The following is a 26,152-nucleotide window of genomic DNA, read 5'->3' as shown; positions in this document are numbered from 1 at the left end:
CATGGCAATAGCCAAGGATGACAATGTAGAGGAGGAAACAATAACATTCACAGCTATCACAACAAGCAGAGGTTCAGTCACTATGAGATGAGTCAGTTATGGTGAAGCACAATAGTGGAAAACTGTACACTGAGCACTGATTGAGAAACAGAACCAACTGATCCAGCATGAGCAGTATCACTGAAGGGGTACTTGTGGCAACCTCATTCAGGTTTGCATTGGACTGTCTCACAAATAATGTGATTAAAGCTCTACTGTACCTCTGGTAAATAGGGCACCAATAAAGTCCACAGCCTGGTGTAGAACATATTTAAGCCAACAGACCTTGGACAGTAGAGACATGAGAAAGGCAAGATTTTATCTGTGCGAGTAAGGATCAAATTGTGGGGGCATTAGGATCACTAAAGACCACCATGTGCAGAATCTGAACAGAAACAGTAATGCACCAGGGGGCAGTGGTAAGCACACAACCAGTGTTGTGTCCACATTATCTTTTTGGGAGGGCTTGCACTTATGGTTACAAAGTCTGTGGTCTGAGGCCACAGCAATGAACCAGGATTGCATACTGCAGCCAGTCATATTTTGGACTGTAAGCACATAAACCCTGTCAGCAGGTCCCCATGAAGGAAACCAATAACAAATGGAGCCAGTAAAGAATGATCATGAGCCCTCACCTTGATGTAAGTAGAAACCAGCCACACAAAGACTGTAGTGAGAATAGACTAGGGTAAGAACCAAACTCAGCACTAGGGCCTTGCAGAGGCTGATGAACAGAAATCCCAAAGTCCCAATGGTTACTATATTGTAAATTTTGATTATTTCTAAATAAACATATCAAATGCCAGCATTAATATATGCTGCGGACGCATGGCGCATCTTATTACAATATACGATAAAAGTGCGCTGTACATTGCAAACACTACATCCCTTAAGAGAAAACAAGCAGTCGCACACATTGTCGGCTGAGGTCCAACGCTAAGATGTATATATTTGATATTAAAAGGATATGCATAAAATATTACACATGTACAGTATATATATGGTTACAGAGTTACAATTATACAAGAAGCAGTTGTAGTTACATAAGGATCAATTATAGCCAGCATACTTCACCCTATTTGCTCAATGCACAGTCCGCTCCATCTTTGAATCTGCACCAACAGCAATGAAAAACAACAGAGCTTCCTGGGTGAGGGGAAATACCTATATACTGTGTATTGGGGGAAGTACATGTCTGTGACTGAGTCTTCTGTTATTGGTCCAGGGGTGGGAGATCTCTCATTCATGATGTGTTATTGGTCAGTTTGAGGGCTTTTGTTCTAGGTTGATGGCACATGTGTCTTCAGGAAATCCTTTGTATTTATACATTTAGTCATAACTAATCATTGCAATGTGCTACAATCTACTCATAGCTATCAAATTAACACACTCATTCCCCTGATCATTTTGACACTAAGCATGCTATGCTTATCTTGTTCCATTCCAATAATACATATATATCTGATGTTAAACTCTATTATATACATAATGATGCTAAACATGTTTTGTCTATGTGTTGTATGAATATGTTGTACATGTCTTTGTGGCTTCAGTGAGCTACCGTATATGCGCAAAATGCACGAACAGAGACCCATCTGTTTGGAGTTTGTATGTGATGTGTATGTAATATTTTTGACTTTGACAATATATACAGTAAATCTCTGATGTTTGTGGAACTACACATGCAGGACCTATTCTGTGCATGTGCAGAATGAGTCTTGAAAGTTTGCATGCAGTTCCTCCAAGCCACAACATGATTGACATGCTGTGGCCATTTCGGAGAAGTGATGGGGCAGCACTGCCTGCAATTCAAGAAAACAGTGGTGTGTTGACCTGTTTTTCTGGAAGGCCAATGTTTGTTTCATCCAGATTGAATGGCCTCACAAGCAGGGAAGAGGCAGCCATTCTGAGTAAGCTTAGGCTTATTCAGATAGGTGCTTTTACAAACATCTCAATCAATGGTTATGATGTTCTGATCCTGCATCTTTGGTTGCAGGCATCAGATCTGTGATGCCAGCAGGAAGTGTGTTTTTCCTTCAGATGTAAAGATGAAGATGCTGTACAAAAGCTTCCATCTTTGAATCAGGCCCAAAGGTAAGTCAGGAAAAGGGGAAATAAATGAAAGATTAAAAAGGAGAAAAGGACAGACAAGAGAAATGTGGGTAAGAAAAGTGTCAAGATTAAAAATGAAGCTTGCATAATTTATCAGAGACCACTGACAGGAATTCCACTCTCCTTGCTGCTTGCATGCAACCATATGCTACAAATTTTGAGGACTGCAAGCATTCTGTGATGCTGGGCAATTCTCATAGTCAGTGTAGGAACTGACCAGAAGGGAAGGCTTTGACAAAGTTGTCAGGTTTAACAAATTATTGCAATATTTTGGTACAAATATTGCTAGAATTTAAATAAAATACAGTTTTGATGTGTGATTTTTTTTTACATTTCAATGGTGTTGTCAAATACTGCACATACTGTATCTCAACTATGGATGAGTGGGTTTGGTTGTCTGAGAACTGAACCCCCCTGAACTTTAAAGGTACGAGCCTGGATCTGAGTCATGCTCAGTTTTTGCGCCTAACTCGGATCTGAAAATGAAGCAAAATGTCACCATTCTGCTGATAGATCTCGCAAATTTTGGATTCTATATATAGACCCAGTGATTGGCACCATCTTCACTCCGGACTTGTAGAGGGTACAGTAAGGACATGTTCCTTCTGTGCTTTATTCTTTGCTGTATACTGTGCTGTATTCTGTGCTGTAAATGGATAGGCAGGTTAGGGAAGAGGGGCAGGAGAGAGCAGAGGGATTGCAGCAGGAGAGTTGAGTTAAACTGGGGTGCTTTTGTGTAGGTGTGCTGTGACTGTCACTGTGATAGGGCTCTGCATAGTAGACAGTGTACTGCATATAGCATACTGTGGCTGTGAACCAGGTGTTGTTCTCTGTCTATAAGGGGCTGTGTACTGCCATACACTACTACTATATATCCTCTATATGTGATCCAAAGCAAAATATATATTTCTATTGGTGCGTCACTCTGACTACTAGTACAGCGGCTTCCATACACTACTGCTATATATCCTATGTGTGTGAACCAAAGCAAAAAATATATTTCTATTGGTGCATCACTCAGTGAAGACTACCAGTACTGCCATTCCCTACTGCTATATATCCTCTGTGTGTGATCCAAAGCAAAAACTATATTTCTATTGGTGCGTCACTCTGACTACTAGTACAGCGGCTACCGTACACTACTGCTATATATCCTCTGTGTGTGATCCAGAGCAAAAAATATATTTCTAGTTGTGCGTCACTCAGTGACTACTACCAGTACTGCCGAACACTACTGCTATATATCCTCTGTGTGTGATCCAGAGCAAAAAATATATTTCTATTGGTGCGTCACTCAGTGACGACTACCAGTATTGCTGCACACTAGTGCTATTTATCCTCTGTGTGATCCAGAGCAAAAAAATTTATTTCTATTTATGCATCACTCAGTGACGACTATTAGTACTGCCGTACACTACTGCAAAAAATATATTTCTCTTGGTGCTTCACTCTAACTACTAGTACAGTGGCTGCCGTACATTACTGCTATATTTCCTTTGTGTGTGATCCAGAGCAAAAAATATATTTCTATTGGTGCGTCACCCAGTGTCAACTACCAGTACTGCTGTACAATACTGCTCTATATCTGTGTGTAATCTAAAGCACAAAATATATTTCTATTGGTGCATCACTCACTGATGACTAGTACTGCAGCTGCCGTACACTACTACTATATAGCTGTGCGTGATCCAAAGCCAAAAATATATTTCTATTATGTATTTGAAAGGAATGCTCTGTCTGCTATATCTGAAAGGGCTGATCTCTCTGTCCATCCAGGGGCTCTGCCCCAGTGTAAAATTAAAATAATAAAAGCTAAAATTAAAATAATAAAATCTAAAAACAAAAAGCCTAAAATTATAATTATAAAAAAATATTTATTGATGATATATTGCAGGAAATTAAGAATTTAATTCTAAATAAATAAAATAAATTAAATTGAAATTAAAATACATTAAATCTAAAAAAAAGTATTTTTTTCTTCTTTGCCTTAATCATCATTTGTGAACTTAAATCTTGAGCCTTGCCTAATGCATCTTTTTTAAAATACATTCTTTTTTAATATTTTGTCCTCCCATTATATACATCCAATGGATGCTGCTGCTCTGTCCAGCTACCTCGGTGCAACCTTTTGGCCTAAACTGGATAAAAACAATATTGTGAGCTGTGAGGTGTTCAAAATAGTCTGGAAATTAGTGGAAATGAATGTTATTGAGGTTAATAATACTGTAGGAACAAAAACACCCCCAAATTCTGTTATTTTAGCTGTTTTGTTGATTTTTATTTAAAAAATCCAGATCCAATACCAAAACCAAACCCAAAACCCAAAGGGTGGTTTTAGCGAAACTAATCCAGATCCAAAACATGAAGGAGATCCGGATCCAAGACTAAAACACAAAACCCGAAAAATGGCCTGGTGCACACCCCTAATCTTAACCATCACATACTGCACAGCTGAATGCTATGCATTAAAGCCTAGTGTGTATATAAAATGTTGTAGTCATATCTTATTTTCTCTTGCACACATTTTCCCATATGTAAACCAATTCTTGTCAGCTAATTCCTCGGGTGCCCATTGGTTGATATGCTTGAGAGAGTTTCTGTCTCTTTATGCCTATAAGCTTGCAAGCTTCAACACAAGACAAAATGCATAGTTTGTGTATAAAATCTGTGGGTTTCCTGGTGGTAAAGGATGCAGAGCAATTTTGTTCTTGTGAGTAAGTGTAAGGACTGGCCAGAAGAGAATGCTTTGACAAAGTTGGCTGTTAAACATGATTGCAATATTTTGTAACAAACATTCCCTAAATGTTTAAAAAATATAGTTTGGAGCAAGGCCGAACTGACCATTTGGACATTCTGGTAATTGCCACTGTAGGTGAAGCTATACTCAGACAAAAAAAAAATCAACCTATTAAAATGAAGTTAAAAAAGCACTATATGATTTATACACACACATATATATATATATATATATATATATATATACATAGAAAGACAGCATAAAGGGGCACTCACCAGAGTTTTGCACGTAAAAAGCATTGAATATTTTATTTATACTTATCAAGGTAATTTCACAAGGAGAGTTCTTTCAACGTTTCGATCCATCAGGATCATCATCAGGAAAATACAGCATAGGCAGCATGTACAAAAAGTTGCATCAGTTCATGTACACCAGTATCTAATGGTCAATGCCTAACGGGCCTCCTAAAGTACCCCCAGCACATTCAAATCAACCAATCCCAGTGGTCATGCAATCAGTAAAGCTAATTGATTCATTAGGCTATTCCAACTCACAGAGGGGAGGTGCAATACAACCATACCTCACCATCTGAGTGCAACTGCCAGAGACACAGAACCAAAAGACCCCCATATAGATGGTACTTACCAAGAGACAGAGCTGGTAATACATTAAGGGCTGATACCCTTACCAAATGTGCCGGCGTGCATTCCAAATGTGTCCAAAGCTGAACACATTTGGTTTCCTGTGTAAGTTGCGGGCAGCGTCAGCTGTACGGCTCGTCGCGGCCGTGCCCGCCCATAGAGCACACAGGAAGCACCACCGTGCGTTCCATTGAGTCCGTATGGAACGCACTGCACTTCCTGTTACATCCGCGTCACTTCCGGAAGCGGCTACACAGCGCCGCTGGACGCTGAATGCATACAGGATACTTGTAGTCATAGCAACACTCAATTTGGGCTCATATTATCAATTGTCAGGATAGTTATAAACAAACTATAAACACATTGTATTATCCATCTACTATTCTATATCAATATCCAAATTGCTGGTAAAAGTATAGATATAAAAAAAGAATTTAAATCTTATTGGATGTTTGTTAGCCTCATACAGAGCCTAAAGGTATCATGACTGCATATAAAGTTGATTGTGCTGAGGTCACTGGGAGACCCACTAGAGGAAGTTTTACATAATTTTTCAGAAAATGTGTCCGCAAAAAGTATGTGCATATCACATCGTGCATAACAGACACCACTACACCTTACTTATATATAATATTAAAACCAAAACAGAAAAGACAACCCATATAAATCTATTGTTAGATCTACCTACTTGCAGAAACCCCACAAAGCGGGTATTGTGAGGTAGATTTATATTGAATTAAAATTAAAAATGAGTGCGTTGGCAAAACATGCTTAGATTTGGAGAATCAAGAAAAATATTTTTACAATTTAGTGATCCCTATCTCAGACACTTGATTTAACGTAGAAAAACACTGAGAGGGTTATTCTCGTTTAAACCGTTGGGTGAAATTGTGCCCAAACGGTAAATCCATCTTGACTCCAACTTCTTGAGGATCAGTCCCCTGTCCCCACCGCGTGGCAGGGGTGGTACCCAATCAATAATACGACATTGCAGAGTAACTAGTTGATGTCCAGCGGTTAGAAAATGTTGCGCGACGGGTTTATCGGTTGATCCTGTAGACAGAGCTTGTCTAATCGTCATCCTGTGGTTGGCCATCCGTTCTCGAAACATGCACGACGTCATCCCCACATACGACAGCCCACATGGACAGGTGAGAAGATACACCACATGGTCCATGCGGCAATGCAGCTTGTAACGTATTCGGATAGGCCTTCCTGTTTGAGGATGCGGGAAAGTGGTTCCAGGGACCATTGAGCGACATGTCGTACACCCTGTACATTTAATGCACCCAGGCTTCTGGGTCATCAGCCACGTATTCTCACCCACAGTGGGCAACCTGCTCGGGTGCATCAGGAGTTGTTTGAGGTTTCTTCCTCTACGGTACGACATCATCGGGTTACCAGTGTTAAAGGTAGTTAATGAAGAGTCTGTAGAGACAATCGGCCAATGCTTTTTTATCGTTTTGGCAACCTTTGATGATTTCTGATCATACTGTGTTACAAAGATTAAACGATCACCTTGTTTCTGCTTTCGTTTGCATGTATTGTTACGTGCTCTGGTGAGGCATCCTTCAATAGTTTTGCTGTCATAACCCCTTTCAAAGAAACGTTGACTCATTTCAGCCAACTGTGTTTCCGCGACAACCGGATCGGAGTTGTTTCTAATAACCCGCATAAATTACGAAATGGGCAAACTGTTCTTTAGATGAGGCGGGTGATTACTTCTAGCGTGTAATATAGTATTTCTGTCCTTGTCTTTGCGGTAAAGGGTGGTGCTTAATCGGGAGCCGTCCCTTTTGATCATCACATCCAAGAATTGAATATTGGTATGACTGCATTGTCCAGTGAACCGAACACTACTATCTAACGAATTCAATGTACTAAGCATGCTTTTAAAATGCTCCTCAGTGCCTTTCCACAGAAGAAAAACATCATCGATGTATCTTTTATAGTAAAGAATTCTATCACCAAAGTGTGGAATGATATGCCTTGACTCATATTCATGCATAAACACTCCTGCGTAGATGGGGGCCACATTGGACCCCATCGCTGTCCCTGCGCATTGAATGTAAAAGTTATTTTCATACATAAAGTGATTCTGTACAAGAATAAGTTCTAGTAACTCCAGAATGAACTCTACTGGTGGCCCTGTAGGACCACATGGTCTATGAGTCATCATAAGCCTACGAACCGCTTCAATTCCCTGTTCGTGTGGGATAATAGTGTACAGGGATGACACATCTAGTGTACATAGCAATATATCATCAGGTAGATCGTGTAATGCTAAAATTTTGTCCAGAAAATCCCCCGTATCTCGTAGGTAACTAGGGATAAACTGGACAAGTCCCTGCAAAAAACTGTCCACAAACATCGACAAAGGCTGCAACAAGGAACCCCGAGCAGAGATGATAGGTCTGCCAGGGGGATCTATCAGGGTTTTGTGTACCTTCGGCAGGGTGTAAATTACTGGGCAGACCGGATGATCCACTTTAAGGAAACCCATGATCTGCTCAGTAAGCCAGCCACATTTAACCGCTCTGTCTAAGCAATTGTCAACCACTCTCTTAATACGGGGAATGGAATTGCCAGTGCACCGGGTGTATGTAGCAGTGTCAGATAACTGACGTTTAATTTCACGATCGTAATCACAAAAATCTTGAACAACGACAGACCCGCCTTTATCGGCAGGGCGTATCACGATCGATTGATTACCCCTCAGTGATCTCAGTGCTTTCCATTGACCAGATGACAAATTACTATGGGTACGTGTATCTTTGTCATTGTCAATGTCTAATTCAATCATTCTTAAGAATGTGCGTATACTAGCATTAAAACATTGTGGATCAAACATACTTGGTTTACGTAGAGCCTTGACCTCCTGATCAACTAGTGCACCACTATGGTTGTTGCGAAAAAATTCCTTTAATCTTAATTTACGACCAAATTTGTATTGATCCACTGACAAGTTGAAACTATCATGTTTTGATGTAGGGACAAATGACATTCCTAATGAAAGCAATGACAATTCACCTGGAGACAATGTGTGTGAAGACAAATTAAAGACTGAGTCTAATTCCGGCGTCTCCGCCTCCCTCTTCTTTTTATAACTCCCTCGCCTCGGATGGGGCCTCCCCGATAAACCGTATCGCCTGTGCGATGATCTAAAAAACCACTTGGTGGGCAGGTGGTGGAGTTATCAGTATCAGAGGTGGACGGAGAAGTGGTGGTCTCAAATCTATCAGGACCCCTTTGTCTGAAATACCTCTGGGTCCTTTGGCGACGGGAGCCTTGTGTGTTCCCAGTCAACCACCGGTATACCTGATGGTTGGCATAATCATTGGTCACCGTCTGTAGTTTCTTTCTCTTAAAGGCTACTAATTCGTCTCTAAAGGATTCAACAGAGGATTTTAGTTTGTCACACCAATTTTCAGATTTATCTGCTTTAAAGGTGGACAAACTGACTTTATCAAGAGCTGTGATTTCCTCACGTACTTTAGCTACCTCAGACCCCACCTCTTCTATTACTAGAAGGATGAGGTCTAAGGAGCATTTATTCAGCACGCCGCACCATTTACTGCAAAATAATGCGCTGGTGCGGCCAATGGTGGGTATATTCGCTACACGGAAACCCCGCGGTATCTTTTTGGTTCTATGATACTCCGATAGAAACTGACCATGTAGGGTCAGCTCTACCTCTCTCCGTTTTAATCTAAGTAATTTATGATATATGTCAATTGTTTTCTCAGTTGGTAATTTTTTAAAATCCAAATGGTCAAAGTAAATTTTATCTGCATCCTCATCTGTCAAAGACACAAGCCCACTTTCAGCTGCTTGTAATAAATTCTCATCAAAGGCAATATTGTTTAATTGAGACATGAATCTCTCTCTTTATCAGGATGCAGTACCTTATTAGATAAACAGACCTAAAAGATACTTGTCTTAAATCTATCACAGATACATCCAGATAAAGCCGTGTACTGACCACGATATACCGTTACAGAAGGTCATATACTATGAAAAGGCACCGAGGAACATATATGCCGACGCACTCATAAAAGACAAAGACATTTAAAAAGACCACCATTGGCCGCACCAGCGCATTATTTTGCAGTAAATGATGCGGCGTGCTGAATAAATGCTCCTTAGACCTCATCCTTCTAGTAATAGAAGAGGTGGGGTCTGAGGTAGCTAAAGTACGTGAGGAAATCACAGCTCTTGATAAAGTCAGTTTGTCCACCTTTAAAGCAGATAAATCTGAAAATTGGTGTGACAAACTAAAATCCTCTGTTGAATCCTTTAGAGACGAATTAGTAGCCTTTAAGAGAAAGAAATTACAGACGGTGACCAATGATTATGCCAACCATCAGGTATACCGGTGGTTGACTGGGAACACACAAGGCTCCCGTCGCCAAAGGACCCAGAGGTATTTCAGACAAAGGGGTCCTGATAGATTTGAGACCACCACTTCTCCGTCCACCTCTGATACTGATAACTCCACCACCCGCCCACCAAGTGGTTTTTTAGATCATCGCACAGGCGATACGGTTTATCGGGGAGGCCCCATCCGAGGCGAGGGAGTTATAAAAAGAAGAGGGAGGCGGAGACGCCGGAATTAGACTCAGTCTTTAATTTGTCTTCAAACACATTGTCTCCAGGTGAATTGTCATTGCTTTCATTAGGAATGTCATTTGTCCCTTTATCAAAACATGATAGTTTCAACTTGTCAGTGGATCAATACAAATTTGGTCGTAAATTAAGATTAAAGGAATTTTTTCGCAACAACCATAGTGGTGCACTAGTTGATCAGGAGGTCAAGGCTCTACATAAACCAAGTATGTTTGATCCACAATGTTTTAATGCTAGTATACGCACATTCTTAAGAATGATTGAATTGGACATTGACAATGACAAAGATACACGTACCCATAGTAATTTGTCATCTGGTCAATGGAAAGCACTGAGATCACTGAGGGGTAATCAATCGATCGTGATACGCCCTGCCGATAAAGGCGGGGCTGTCGTTGTTCAAGATATTTGTGATTACGATCGTGAAATTAAACGTCAGTTATCTGACACTGCTACATACACCCGGTGCACTGGCAATCCCATTCCCCGTATTAAGAGAGTGGTTGACAATTGCTTAGACAGAGCGGTTAAATGTGGCTGGCTTACTGAGCAGATCATGGGTTTCCTTAAAGTGGATCATCCGGTCTGCCCAGTAATTTACACCCTGCCGAAGGTACACAAAACCCTGATAGATCCCCCTGGCAGACCTATCATCTCTGCCCGGGGTTCCTTGTTGCAGCCTTTGTCGATGTTTGTGGACAGTTTTTTGCAGGGACTTGTCCAGTTTATCCCTAGTTACCTACGAGATACGGGGGATTTTCTGGACAAAATATTAGCATTAGACGATCTACCTGATGATATATTGCTATGTACACTAGATGTGTCATCCCTGTACACTATTATCCCACACGAACAGGGAATTGAAGCGGTTCGTAGGCTTATGATGACTCATAGACCATGTGGTCCTACAGGGCCACCAGTAGAGTTCATTCTGGAGTTACTAGAACTTATTCTTGTACAGAATCACTTTATGTATGAAAATAACTTTTACATTCAATGCGCAGGGACAGCGATGGGGTCCAATGTGGCCCCCATCTACGCAGGAGTGCTTATGCATGAATATGAGTCAAGGCATATCATTCCACACTTTGGTGATAGAATTCTTTACTATAAAAGATACATCGATGATGTTTTTCTTCTGTGGAAAGGCACTGAGGAGCATTTTTAAAGCATGCTTAGTACATTGAATTCGTTAGATAGTAGTGTTCGGTTCACTGGACAATGCAGTCATACCAATATTCAATTCTTGGATGTGATGATCAAAAGGGACGGCTCCCGATTAAGCACCACCCTTTACCGCAAAGACACGGACAGAAATACTATATTACACGCTAGAAGTAATCACCCGCCTCATCTAAAGAACAGTTTGCCCATTTCGCAATTTATGCGGGTTATTAGAAACAACTCCGATCCGGTTGTCGCGGAAACACAGTTGGCTGAAATGAGTCAACGTTTCTTTGAAAGGGGTTATGACAGCAAAACTATTGAAGGATGCCTCACCAGAGCACGTAACAATACATGCAAACGAAAGCAGAAACAAGGTGATCGTTTAATCTTTGTAACACAGTATGATCAGAAATCATCAAAGGTTGCCAAAACGATAAAAAAGCATTTGCTGATTGTCTCTACAGACTCTTCATTAACTACCTTTAACACTGGTAACCCGATGATGTCGTACCGTAGAGGAAGAAACCTCAAACAACTCCTGATGCACCCGAGCAGGTTGCCCACTGTGGGTGAGAATACGTGGCTGATGACCCAGAAGCCTGGGTGCATTAAATGTACAGGGTGTACAACATGTCGCTCAATGGTCCCTGGAACCACTTTCCCGCATCCTCAAACAGGAAGGCCTATCCGAATACGTTACAAGCTGCATTGCCGCATGGACCATGTGGTGTATCTTCTCACCTGTCCATGTGGGCTGTCGTATGTGGGGATGACGTCGTGCATGTTTTTCGAGAACGGATGGCCAACCACAGGATGATGATTAGACAAGCTCTGTCTACAGGATCAACCGATAAACCCGTCGCGCAACATTTTCTAACCACTGGACATCAACTAGTTACTCTGCAATGTCGTATTATTGATTGGGTACCACCCCTGCCACGCGGTGGGGACAGGGGACTGATCCTCAAGAAGTTGGAGTCAAGATGGATTTACCGTTTGGACACAATTTCGCCCAACGGTTTAAACGAGAATAACCCTCTCAGTGTTTTTCTACGTTAAATCAAGTGTCTGAGATAGGGATCACTAAATTGTAAAAATATTTTTCTTGATTCTCCAAATCTAAGCATGTTTTGCCAACGCACTCATTTTTAATTTTAATTCAATATAAATCTACCTCACAATACCCGCTTTATGGGGTTTCTGCAAGTAGGTAGATCTAACAATAGATTTATATGGGTTGTCTTTTCTGTTATAGGTTTTAATATTATATATAAGTAAGGTGTAGTGGTGTCTGTTATGCACGATGTGATATGCACATACTTTTTGCGGACACATTTTCTGAAACATTATGTAAAACTTCCTCTAGCGGGTCTCCCAGTGACCTCAGCACAATCAACTTTATATGCAGTCATGATACCTTTAGGCTCTGTATGAGGCTAACAAACATCCAATAAGATTTAAATTCTTTTTTTATATCTATACTTTTACCAGCACTTTGGATATTGATATAGAATAGTAGATGGATAATACAATGTGTTTATAGTTTGTTTATAACTATCCTGACAATTGATAATATGAGCCCAAATTTAGTGTTGCTATGACTACAAGTATCCTGTATGCATTCAGCGTCCAGCGGCGCTGTGTAGCCGCTTCCGGAAGTGACGCGGATGTAACAGGAAGTGCAGTGCGTTCCATACGGACTCAATGGAACGCACGGCGGTGCTTCCTGTGTGCTCTGTGGGCGGGCGCGGCCGCGACGAGCCGTACAGCTGACGCTGCCCGCAACTTACACAGGAAACCAAATGTGTTCAGCTTTGGACACATTTGGAACGCACGCCGGCACATTTGGTAAGGGTATCAGCCCTTAATGTATTACCAGCTCTGTCTCTTGGTAAGTACCATCTATATGGGGGTCTTTTGGTTCTGTGTCTCTGGCAGTTGCACTCAGATGGTGAGGTATGGTTGTATTGCACCTCCCCTCTGTGAGTTGGAATAGCCTAATGAATCAATTAGCTTTACTGATTGCATGACCACTGGGATTGGTTGATTTGAATGTGCTGGGGGTACTTTAGGAGGCCCGTTAGGCATTGACCATTAGATACTGGTGTACATGAACTGATGCAACTTTTTGTACATGCTGCCTATGCTGTATTTTCCTGATGATGATCCTGATGGATCGAAACGTTGAAAGAACTCTCCTTGTGAAATTACCTTGATAAGTATAAATAAAATATTCAATGCTTTTTACGTGCAAAACTCTGGTGAGTGCCCCTTTATGCTGTCTTTCTATACGTTGACGTCTGGACTAACACTCTGGACCTCTTGGGAGCCACCCCAGTCGATGTTATACTCCTTTGTGTGAGTGCGACCACATTTGGATTTATATATATACATATATATATATATATATATATATATATATATGCTTAAAGGAAAGCACTCACCGGTCTTGTGCAAAGTGAAAAAAGATTCTTTAGTCCAACCTCACATCAGCAGTTTACAGGGTCAGGGTCAAGGTTTCGGTCCTAGCAGGACTTTTGTCAAGACCAATACGTCGGGCTGCCATCTCCCCTTTCATTGCCTGCCAGTGTGAAAATATAAGTACCAGAAATAGACACACCCTCTAAGCAATCAACCAATCCAATCCAACTGTTTATAAAGACAGATAGAATAGTACAATTTAATGGATTAACCAGTCACATCAAGCCATGTAGCACTGATAGCTGACCTAAACAACAATCACACTACATGGACACAAATTCTGTGCCCTAATACAAGTACAGTATGTAACTGTTTTGGTGGAAAGCACGCTAGGCCACTGGAGTATATCTCATTACCGCTAATTGATAGAGGTTTAAACACCTACTTCCGGTCCGGCGCTCCCGCTGTGGAACGCATCAGGCCGGAAGGGTACACTAGGTGGAACGCATATTAAGCCCACCATTCAGCTAGGCTGTAAGACTCTTGAGCAGTCCAGTAGCGCACCCGCTCTTCCGGTCATGTGAGCGCTCAATGGAAAGCAAACGGCCGGAAGTGCGCAGCGTTGAACCGCAAATATAGTCTGATACCATAGTAACACATTATACATTACCCTTATGTCAAACGAAACAAAAAATCATGTGTCAGCAGCCAGCCACATGGTTACAGGGATTACTATTATATACAACACAGGTAATCCATACTTTTCATCAGATGATAAGCATAGGTATGGGAATAACCTGGTACTATAAGTTCCACAGAAGCAATACACCTATTTCAATATTGAAATCACGTACTGTGCTAAATTTAGAGGTTGATACAAAGATATATGTATATTATAAGAACACATATACAAAAATACATATACATCACATTAATGAACTAATTTACAAATACTACTGTACTGTATGTCAGAACCACAATCAAAAAAGTGATAATAGACTGAATCATATGGTGATGAGGGTGAATGGCTTAACTTGACCAAGATAGTCAAAAAAAGCACTGTCATCAAAAATATTTTGCACCGTATTCAAATTGTGCAAAAATACATTGTCACAAGAAAATGCTGAAGGAATTTTGTTCATTCAAGCATTTCGAGGAAAGGGTCTCAAAAAAGTGAATCCAATAGGCTTCCCTCTTTAGGAGAAGTTTCCCACTATCACCTCCACATAGTGGAGGAGGAATTCAGTCGATGATCATGCACTGTAGAGTTGACAGCTGGTGCTTTAGTTGTAAAAAGTGTAGTGCCACAGGTTTATCTGTTTTATTGGTTGCATATGCTAGATGTATCGAAGACCTGTGCTGGTTCATTCTCTATTTGAAAGTATGGACCATATTGCCAAAGTACATTTTTCCACAGGGACACATCAGAAAATAAATGATGTGGCCCATTTAGCATGTAAGATGGTATTGTAGCAAAATCTTAGTTCCATAAAGTGAATAACAAAAGTATTGTCCTGTTACCATTGATCTGCAGGTGGTACACTGTAGACATTAGAAACATCCATTATGTTTATTTAGCCACATTTTATCATGAGTATGTTTAGGTCGCATGGTAGGCCTTAAAAGCATATCTTTGAGATTCCTCCCACGTTGTATACTCAATAGGAGAGTTTTTGCACCGACCTTCTTGAACTTTGGGTCTGAGCTAATGATAGGCCTATTTTTCCTAATGGACCTTTCAACAGAATGCAAATTTGTGGTACAGCTAATCTTGAAAATCATATTACTTGACCCTTTAGACTGCTTAGAGGAGGGGTTACGGTGTAATTTGCGCGCCTTGTCAAGGCATCCTGTCGAAGTTGAAAATATTACAGTACACACATCACGTACAAACACCACACAGATGGTCTCTGTACGCATACTTATTCTGCCGTGCGTGCACATACTCGCAAGTTGCGTATAGCCGCTCACGCGGTAGTGCATATTAGGGCGTGATATGAGTAATTACGGTAGCATATGTATTTGCATGGAAAAGGCACAAGGACACATTTCATATTTAATACACATAGTGCACGATTTACACATAGCCCACATGCACCACACCAGCGAGTTACACTTGCTTAATAGGTATAACAACAAAGGGATTCACCTTTATAGGATATGAGGTGACAGAATTAGGCTAGGAGGTGGTGTTTGGTATCCAGCTGTAAGGTATTTTAAGAGCAATATTCTGGTAGCAGTTTGCAGAAGATAGCACGCTCCTGCGCATAGATATGTGCAGGAACAGAATATTAATATCACACTGTATTTACTGTACTCCTGATATTCGGCGGGAACCCAGTGGAGACCAACTGCAAGTACACCTGGACCAGGCATCGCCCACCTATTCAAACCGACCTATGACCCCTCCTGTACTGTAAATGACCATCCCAGTGACCTATAGGTGAAGAGATTACAGTTTCTATTGTATCATGTTTTGGACAAATGTATAAAAGCCCAGCTGCCTGGCCGGCCACACACATTCTCTGAAGGTCATCTATCTTGGTTGACTGAGGACCGGGACCGGGTGGTGCTGGCAAAACAAACGTATGTATCATTGATTGTAGCCTTTTCTCTTATTGTGTTTGTATTATCGTTGTAACCCCCCTTGAGTAAATAACTGTTGGTGGGTCAGATCCCAACATATTTAAATACAATTGGTGTCGTGTCCCTTTCCTGCTAAAGGTTTAAAGTGTACAGCGTGTCGGTGTGTGTGTATGCAAAGTGTGTACTTAGTACGTCCGTTGCGGCGTGTGTACGCAAAGTGCGTACACGGTACAGGCCTGTGTATGCTAAGTGGGTAAAAAGTACGTAGGTTAAGGATTACATCCAGCAGCCGCAGCGGCTTGTGTTTAGTGTAAAAGGTATTGCTTTTTTGTCCTGTAAGTTAACCAGCTTTAACAATTGGGGCTCGGTCCGGATTTTCACACACTCATAGACACTAAAACTGACTTTGATCTAGCAACAAAGGGTGGAGACGCATCTTTAGGTAAACCTTTTTCTGGTTGCTTTGGTGTTTTAAAACCCTCTTTTGTGTTGTTAGATCACGTCTGTACTGCAGTCTTAAGAGGTGCTGATGTAACCCGGAGGACACAGAAAAAAAGCTATTTAAAATCTGTGTGTAAAAATTTTTGGCGGGAAAAACGTACACAAAGCGTACCAAATACTTTGCATATTCTCCCACATTTCGTTGCCATAGGTTATTACAGTCATTTTTAGATCTGTGTGAAATCAGATACATTTGATTGCTATACATAGATATCTGAAATAGTGTGTTAAGGGTGTAATTGTAAAACTCAAAACGCAGATCCGGCCTAGTCGTTTAGGTTAATATGGAAAAAAATGTGTGTTGTGTTCAGTGAGCGATAGTAGCTTTATTGCTCACATTTATAGATTGTGTAGTTTATTGAGTTGCGGACGCACATTTGTACACGTGGTACGGACAAAGTACCGGAGCGCGCACGTGGCGTAAAGGCACACATGGATACGTGTTTACGCAAGGTTGCGTAGGATTGCGGGCGCAAAGCATAACCACATGATAGTTGTTCAATTAAAGGCAGGATAGTATACATTTAATGCAAATAGCACATAACTATCCGATTTCAAAAGCAGATTACTGTGATATTTTGTTTAAAATGTACTACCTCTGGGGTAAAGTAACCGGTCAAAGGGAGTAATATTTTCTGTACAGAAAAAAAACTGTGTATTTGTGTGAGCTGAAAGTAGGAGTGAGTGTATTGAACCTTAGAAATTCGGGATCCCGTGGTGACACTGAGTAAGCAGAGGCTCGGTGGCGTGAGGTGGCTGACTTACATTAATACAGATAGAGAAATACGCAAGTCGTAAGGAGATTTGCAGAGGAGCGTGATATAGAATTGTGCATTGTGAAGTTTAGAAATGTGAATTGAAGTAAAGGTTTTGTGTTACGCTCCAGCTGAGGAGAGCAGCTTGTGGATTCAACTCCAGTGGTCATAGTGCGGATAGGTAAAAAGAACCTATATGCTGTGCGATTTGACCACGCGTTTGTACATGCAATATGTGGCGCAACGTGATGCTATTTTTGCGAGCTTTTGCACAAACCGTGGTATCATTAGCGCCATGTAGAGCATACGCAAGCGTGATTTGTGTATATCAAAAAGGGAAGTTTTCGCTGGTCTCTCTCAGGAAAATCTTCAGCGGCAGATATTCACTGGAAAAGGTAAGTTACTCCTATAACTTCCAGTGAATAGAAACCAGTTAGGGTCCTCACTGGGTACGCGGTGGTCACTATTGGAGTGAGGAGTGGTACGTCAGCGGAGAAGAAGTGAGTGAAAGCACTAGGTGTCTTTCACCGTCTATTTGTGTTGTGCATTTTGGGATTGTGTATTAGGCAAGAAGTCCGCGATGCAATCCAATTGTACAAGCAGTGGACGTGTTCATCAGGGTTCAAGCTGAAGAGGTGCGGCCCAGGTGGTCAGCGAGGTTTATATGTGTGAGAAATATGGTCCACACACGGAGGCTTTTTGCAATGAATGGGTGCGTATGACTGCTGAAGATAGGCCATCATTCCCTAGGATGGGTAGTTTTGAATCAGAGGTATTACAGAGCATAAGGATTATAATATGTATGATCATATCTAGAAAAGAGGATCAGACATACCGACTGTTTAAACCTGTGGCAGCAAGAGGGGGAGGTGCAAAGGGAACTGGCTCGCACAGCAAGTTCCAAACCTAGCGGGAAAGCGATTGCGAGCGCACCACCACCGCCATATGTCGATGGGGAGAAATTGGCTAAAACCAATGGTGCATTGGTAAAGAATAGAAAAGTGATTAATCAATGTGTTAACCCTAACCCTTGTATCCCATTTGGAATTTTCCCCAGGATTGTGAGGATAATGATGAGCCCAGCACGATATCGGCACTCTCTTTAGCAGCCACCATACAGGATACCAAGGTGGGCACGGCCCAACCACCAAGAGTAGTAGCGATACTTCTCAGCGGAGGGGTGAGTGAGGTTGTGTCCACTGGTAAGTACGGTACCATACACTATACAGAGACGATAGCTCCCCATATTATAGAATCAAACCAAAATTATGTAGTTGAGTTAAATCCAGTCAGGGTGATTGCAGTTTTCCAATGGGAGAACTGATTGTCAGGAAGTGACTCCCATCAGGAACATTGCAATGCATTGTCCTTGGTCCCAAGCAGAATTGAGGTCAATTATGTCAGAATTCCCTGATCCCAGAAAAGATCTAGTCGGATGCCAGAAATTCATTAAAGAATTGGGTAACGCCCATGAGCCCACGAACAAGGATTGGTGGACAGTGCTCAGAGCGAGTCTACCCTCAAATATTGACATCCCAAAATGCATTACTGATTGTAAATTAGATGTAGAAGTGCCTCTCACTGATGCTTACAACCAGGAGCATGTTAGGCAAATTAACATACAACTAGGATTTCCCTACTGTTGTTAAATGGAATAAAAAAATTTCCATAAGACAAAATGAAGGTGAGATGGCATCCAAGTATTTCCATCGAGCACTGGAGGAAATAGCTAGATACACTGGGATAGAGGATATTAAGGAGAATGCAAACCACTTGGAAGTAACTGTCTCTGTGTTAATGGATGGATTAAAGGAGGCACTGAGGACAAGGGTGCAAACCTCTCTGCCAAATTGGAGATGTATTTCGGTGGCTGCGCTAAGAGCGTCCGCTATTGAGCATGATCGTAACATCAGTAAACACAAGGAGTCGCAAGGGGAGAAGCTGATGATGGTAAGTATACAGACACTTACAGGAAAGCCCCATTGGCCTAAACCCCAGATCCCTGATGGTAGGTCACGGTCAGTCACATGTTTTCTTTGCAGGAAAGAAGGGCACTTTGCCAGAGACTGTAGAAGTAGCGGGACACATAGTGTATATAGACCCCCTAGACCTGAATACGAACCACTCTACAATACACATAGTTGGGACCAGGGACCACATAGAAGGGATTATGAGCCGCATAGAGGGAAAACAAGGAGGTACCCACCCAGGAGGGACTGGCAGGCCCCAAAAACTCAGTTATCCCCCTCACATATCGTAGCTGCTAATGCGCTGTGGGAGGGTCCCACTACACAATAGAGGTTGGGCCACACCTGTAGTCTACAGCCAGTGAAATTGATTGCTAGCCTTGGTAGTGAACCTGAGGTCATTGTTGATGTAGCTGGTCTATCACTACCTTTTCTTGTAGATACAGGGGCGGCCAGATCGGTGTTGAATTTCACCACAGGTGTAACAGGAACGGTGCAACAATACCCTTTGAGTAGACCTGCAGAGATTACGATAGGGCCCTTGCAGACAAAACATTCCTTTCTTATGGCTGCATCGGCTCCGACTAATCTACTTGGCAGAGATTTGTTGTGTAAAATGCAGTGTGTCATATATTTTACCCCTGAGGGTGTGTTCTTAGATATACTTGAGAACCATGCACAAGAAGTGAAATATATATTAGACACCCCTCAAAGGCTAATGTTACACTCTACTGTTATAGAGACGTGTCCATCAAAGGTAGTTTATATGATCTCTCAAATACCGGGTTCCCTTTGGACCAAAGATGGACAGGACACTGGATTGATGGCGAATGTAGCCCCAGTAGCAGTACAAGTAAAAGGTGGCAGGATAGCTCCAAAAGTTCCCCAGTATCCTCTGAAGCCAGAGGTAGAATTAGGAGTGTACCCCATCATAGAGTGGCTGCTACAGCAGGGCATCCTAGTCAGGACGTCCAGCACAGCCAATAGTCCCATCTTCCCTGTTAAAAAGAGTGGGGGGAGGGGTTACAGGCTAGTGCAGGATCTAAGGGGGATAAACAGGATTGTTGAGAGCCAATTCCCCGTAGTGCCCAATCCAGCTGTCATCCTCATGCAAATTCCCTCTACCTCAAAATTCTTCACTGTCATTGATCTCTGTCCTGCCTTCTTTTCTGTCCCTCTTCACCCTGACAGCCAATACCTCTTTGCCTTTACATACAGGGGAGTACAGTACACCCGGACTCGTCTTCCCCAAGGTTTCATTGACAGCGCAAGTATTTTCTCACAGGCCTTACATGACTGTTTGCAATCTTTTCAACCTGAGAGTGGGTCAGTGCTAATACAATATGTTGATGACTTGTTGTAGTGCTCTGACTCATTCAAGTCATCCTTGGCAGATACTAAACAACTTCTGTTTCACCTCTCCCAGACAGTACACAAGGTTTCAAAAGATAAGCTGCAGTTGTGCCGGACCAGGGTTAAATACTTGGGACACTGCTTGACACAAGGACTTAGGCACCTGACCGCTGAGAGAATACAGGCCATTCGCGACATGACTCTGCCACAAACTCAGCAACAGATCCGCACCTTCCTCGGAATGTGTGGGTACTGTCAGAACTGGATTCCAGGGTTCTCTATACTGGCACTACCTTTGCAAGAAATGGTCTTTTCAAACAAACCGGAATGGGTCTCTCACACAGATGAGTTCGAACTGGCGTTTGAGAGACTAAAACAGTGTTTATCACAAGCACCTGCGTTGGGTATGCCAGATTATGAGAAGCCCTTTGAATTGTATGGTACTGAAAGCGCTGGGTGTGCGGCAGGAGTCTTAACACAGAAACATGGCAGCAGACTGGTAGCCTACTACAGTGCGCAGTTGGACACTGTAGCAAGGTCTCTCCGCACTTGCTTGCGAAGTTTTGCAGCCATTGCTTTACTGGTAAGTAAGAGCGAGGATGTAATGTTAGGACACGACTTGACCATTCATACAGTATCAGCCTTGCTGAACTCCGCCCAAACCAGACATGTCTCATCTGCTCGGTTTACAAAGTGGGAATTATCACTGATGACCCCTGTAAACATCACCATTAAGAGATGCAGCTCACTAAATCCTGCAACTTACTTGCCAAGTGTGCCTGGTCATGCACAAAGGGTGGAGGATGAGAACGATGGTAAAGGAGGATTTAGTGCAGATACTGATACGCATGATTGTATGGAATACCTGAACCAAACTTTAACTGCGAGACCTTACATTAGTGACAACACACTGGAAGGAGTAGACTTTGCCTTCTACACTGACGGTAGTTGCCACAGACAGATGGAATTGGGAGACCTGTGCACCGGATATGCAGTTGTAGATGATGAAGGTATCATAGAAGCTGAATCCCTTGGCCCACCACACAGCACAAATCATTGAGCTGGTAGCACTGACCAGAGCATGTGAGTTGGCAAAGGGTAAGTCAGCTAATATATACACGGACTCTTGGTACGCCTTTGGAGTGGTGCATGATTTTGGGGCCCTGTGGCGCCTCAGAAATTTCATGACAGCAGCTGGCACACCTGTAGCGCATGCGTCCCACATCAAGAGGCTTCTGACAGCAATACAGGAACCAGACAGAGTGGCTGTTATCAAGTGTAAAACACACACTCACAACCAAGACCCAATTTCACTTGGTTACAGCCAGGCAGACGAAGTTGCAAAATCTGCAGCAAGCACCACCATACAAACAGACATCACACCACTGATGACATTTAACACGGTTAACACACAACAGTTAATTGAAATGCAAAATGTGTGTTCCCTACAGGAAAAGGCAGTCAGGAAGGCAAAGGGATATGGTCAGGAGTCCTCAGGACTTTGGACAGATGGACACGGTAAGCCAGTGGCCCCCAGAGCATATCTCCCAAGCCTAGCTGAGAAGGCACACGGTCTGACTCATCTAGGTAAAGAAGGTATGTGCAAACTGGTAAGAGCCTACTGGAGTGCACCAGGAATCTCTTCTCATGCAGGTAAGAAAGCAATGACATGTCTTACTTGCTTGAGGAAGAATATTGGTAAGGCAATACCAACAGAGCCATCCCATATCCCTCCTACAGACGGACCTTTTCAGGTAATACAAATCGACTTCATACATTTACCACCATGTAGGAATTTAAAATATGTGTTAGTATGTACTGATGTGTTTTCAAACTGGGTAGAAGCATTCCCCGCTGCCACAAAGACTGCTGTGTTCACTGCAAAGAAAATCGTGCAGGAATTTGTGTGCAGATATGGTATGCCTAGAACACAGGTTCTCAAACTCGGTCCTCAGGACCCCACGCAGTGCATGTTTTGCAGGTCTCCTCACAGAATCGCAATTGAAATAATTAGCTCCACCTGTGGACCTTTTAAAATGTGTCAGTGAGTAATTAATACACCTGTGCACCTGCTGGGTTACCTGGAAAACATGCACTGTGTGGGGTCCTGAGGACCGAGTTTGAGAACCTGTGCCCTAGAATGATTGAAAGTTATAGGGGTACCCATTTTACAGGTGAAGTCTTTCAGGTCATGTGCAAACTGATGGGTATTAATAGCAAGCTGCATACTCCGTACCGGCCACAGGCGAGTGCGAAGGTGGAGAGAATGAACAGCACTATTAAGAATAAGCTGAGCAAAGTGATGGCTGAAACTGGATTGTTGTGGCCAGAGGCCTTACCATTAGTGTTGTACAGCATCAGAACCACTCCCAGGTCACCGCTTAACTTATCACCCTTAGAAGTTCTTTTTGGTCATCAACCTCATGTAATGATAGACCCCCAGGATGATTTGAAGTGCAATAACGAAATAACTGTGCAATATTTGGTTAGGATGAGCCAGCAGCTGAGAAATCAACAAAGGAATCTAAAGCTGGTGATTCCTGACCTACCGAACAGTAATTGTCATGACATTGAGCATGAGGATTATGTGATGATTAAAAAATGTTTACACTCAGGTTGCCTCTTAGACAGGTGGAAAGGACCGTATCAAGTTTTGTTGACCAGCACAACAGCACTAAAGGTCGCCGAGAGAGAGAGACTTGGGTCCACTCGTCCCACTGCAAGAAAGTCGCTGACCCGGAGAAAACTTGTGACAAAGAGCAAGGTGAAGAGAACCTCGTATCACTAGTGAATTTGTTCCAGGAAAGCTGAGAGGCAGGACTGTTGAAATGGCACCTGAGCATGGAGAACAACAAAATCAAAGATGGTTGTCGTACCATTTTCTTTTTTCACCTCACCCCCCACTGCATTTTTACTTTATTTTTTCCCTTCTTATTTTTCTTTTTGCTCCTTAACGAAATTGATCTTCCTCAAGAGACTACGTTTCAGGTTTTTCTGGCAATTCTGTTTTTGATTAGGACAATCTGTTTTTGTGAGGGTCCCAGAGACGTCAAGCAAGGATCTGGCATGGGTTCTGATGGAGAGTACAGATTTGTAGGATCTCAGGAGCAGCACATCACTCTAGTAAAGGCTGTAAGCGATCTGTAAGTAAGCGATCTGGTAGTCACGGAGCTCGGAGGCAATGTGAGGGGTTATTGTCTGATGAATATTGGATATATAAGCATTGCGAGAACATAGTCGAGGATGGGGGCATCCAGGGATGTCAGTCAAACAGTAATATCGACATTGGCCTACATCCGTTGAGTGATTACCACTCATTAGTGGATAAGGTCTTAAACCAAACAGAATGTTGGGTGTGCTCACAGGTACCTCAAGGACAGATTAAGTCAGGATTAGTGACATACCCTTTAACGATAGATGAGGTACTCGAATTATGGGGTGGGAGACCGGTGGACAAGAAAATCAATATATCTAGGCCCCCTAGCTTGAAGCTCCACTAGTACAACATAGATAGGTCCCTGTTGTGTTTTAATGTTTCCAAATTCCAAAAACCTGGAAATTGGGAAGTGAGGTGGAATAACCAGACAATGACCTTTTCACACAGAGCTGATAGGATACCTATTGAGTCTGAACTTGTACGCAAGATAGCCACCAGTGGGAAGTATTTTCAGTATAGGTATACATGTGGGATCAAAACCATGTGGGTTGGAAAAGTATCGCAGGGGTATTGTTCCCACATCATCCAGCCCAATACTTGTACTGAGCAAATGAGAGAACTAGGGATTAGTTTCTTTATAAGGAAGATTTGTGATATGGTGTTGTTACATTTTGTCCCTTACGTTCTCCCAGGTGATGCCTATTTCATATGTGGGAGGAAAGCGTACAAGTGGCTTACTCCGAGCTCTGAAGGGTTATGCTATATTGGGAGAGTACTACCAGAGGTCATGACCATAGCGCACGATAAAATGAAAGATATTCACCGCAACGCTCAGACTCCTTATACTCATACCCATTATGAACATATCATCAAGAGACACCTCATAGATAGGACAGAGCATGCAGCCTCTGATTTGATCCATGAATCCACCGGGATTCAGTTCCTTCTCGCATTAGATATCACCCGTACTGCCAGAGGAACTATAAATTATAAGTACATCCATGCACTGGTGAACTTGATAGATAATATCACCGAGATGTATGATGACACCTTCAGATATACGGGTAGGGAGTTACAAGCCTACAAGAAGGAGCTGATTCACTACAGAACAATATTACATGTGTTTGGGCATTTAGAGTAAGACACGCTGATACATATTTTAATCTCAAATCACCTTTATTATTTTCATTGCACTCTTTATATGTTATGTATATGTCAAAGTTTTAACCTCTATGTTTTGCTCATACTCATAGTTTGTGTGTTAGTCATTTTCACACTCTTTTAATTTATAACAATAAAAGTAAAATTTTATGAATCTTTAGGTGGGTGTGACAATTAGGTCACATTTCCTCTTTGTGCATCGACAATACAGCCCTTTCTTCTTTTTCTTCTTCCATTGTACTTACCATAGCTGTAGTTGGTAGCACCCCCAAATTTTATGATAATTATTAAACATATAATAGGGTTTTTCTAGTTGGAACTTCGGTTCCAAATCTTTGTTAAAAAATTGAGTGTGTGCAGATACAATCTTGCCCACTACAGGATGGTACTTAATTATGTTACAGCTGTGACAGGTGCGTACTGTTTTACCCTGACAATTCAATATGGTGTGAAGTGCTGTATGTATAGTATGAATAGCACTGACGACCCCATGGAGATCATCAATCAAAAGATGGATGAGATCTTGCAGTTGAAGTGGGAGTTCAGGAGGAAACACAACCTTACCTTGACGGCTCTGGGTAATGAACTGACTGGCTGGGTCTCATGGCTGAACCCACGCAAGTGTTTCTAAGTGTTAAGAGAGTGGGCACAGTATGTTATTGTGAATGTGGGAAAGTTTCTCCTTTGTATCCTGGGAGTCATCATAATTATTGGTTTGATATTTATGTGTGTTCGAATCTTGACGTGGCGCACACACGGCACAAATTTTATGAGTCTAAGGAGCGAGGGCATTGTTACAGCAGCAGATTTGATTTATGATCGATCCATAGAGACAGTGTTATGATAAGGATTGCAAATTAATTTCATGGCCTGTTTCTTTCACCATTTCTCTCTGTTTCCCACTCTACCCAGAAACATCCAACCGGAAA

This window comes from Pseudophryne corroboree, chromosome 4 (assembly GCF_028390025.1).
Source record: "Pseudophryne corroboree isolate aPseCor3 chromosome 4, aPseCor3.hap2, whole genome shotgun sequence".
In the NCBI taxonomy this organism is placed as follows: domain Eukaryota; kingdom Metazoa; phylum Chordata; class Amphibia; order Anura; family Myobatrachidae; genus Pseudophryne; species Pseudophryne corroboree.
The sequence above is the reverse complement of the archived record's forward strand: the minus strand, read 5'-3'. Positions refer to the sequence as shown.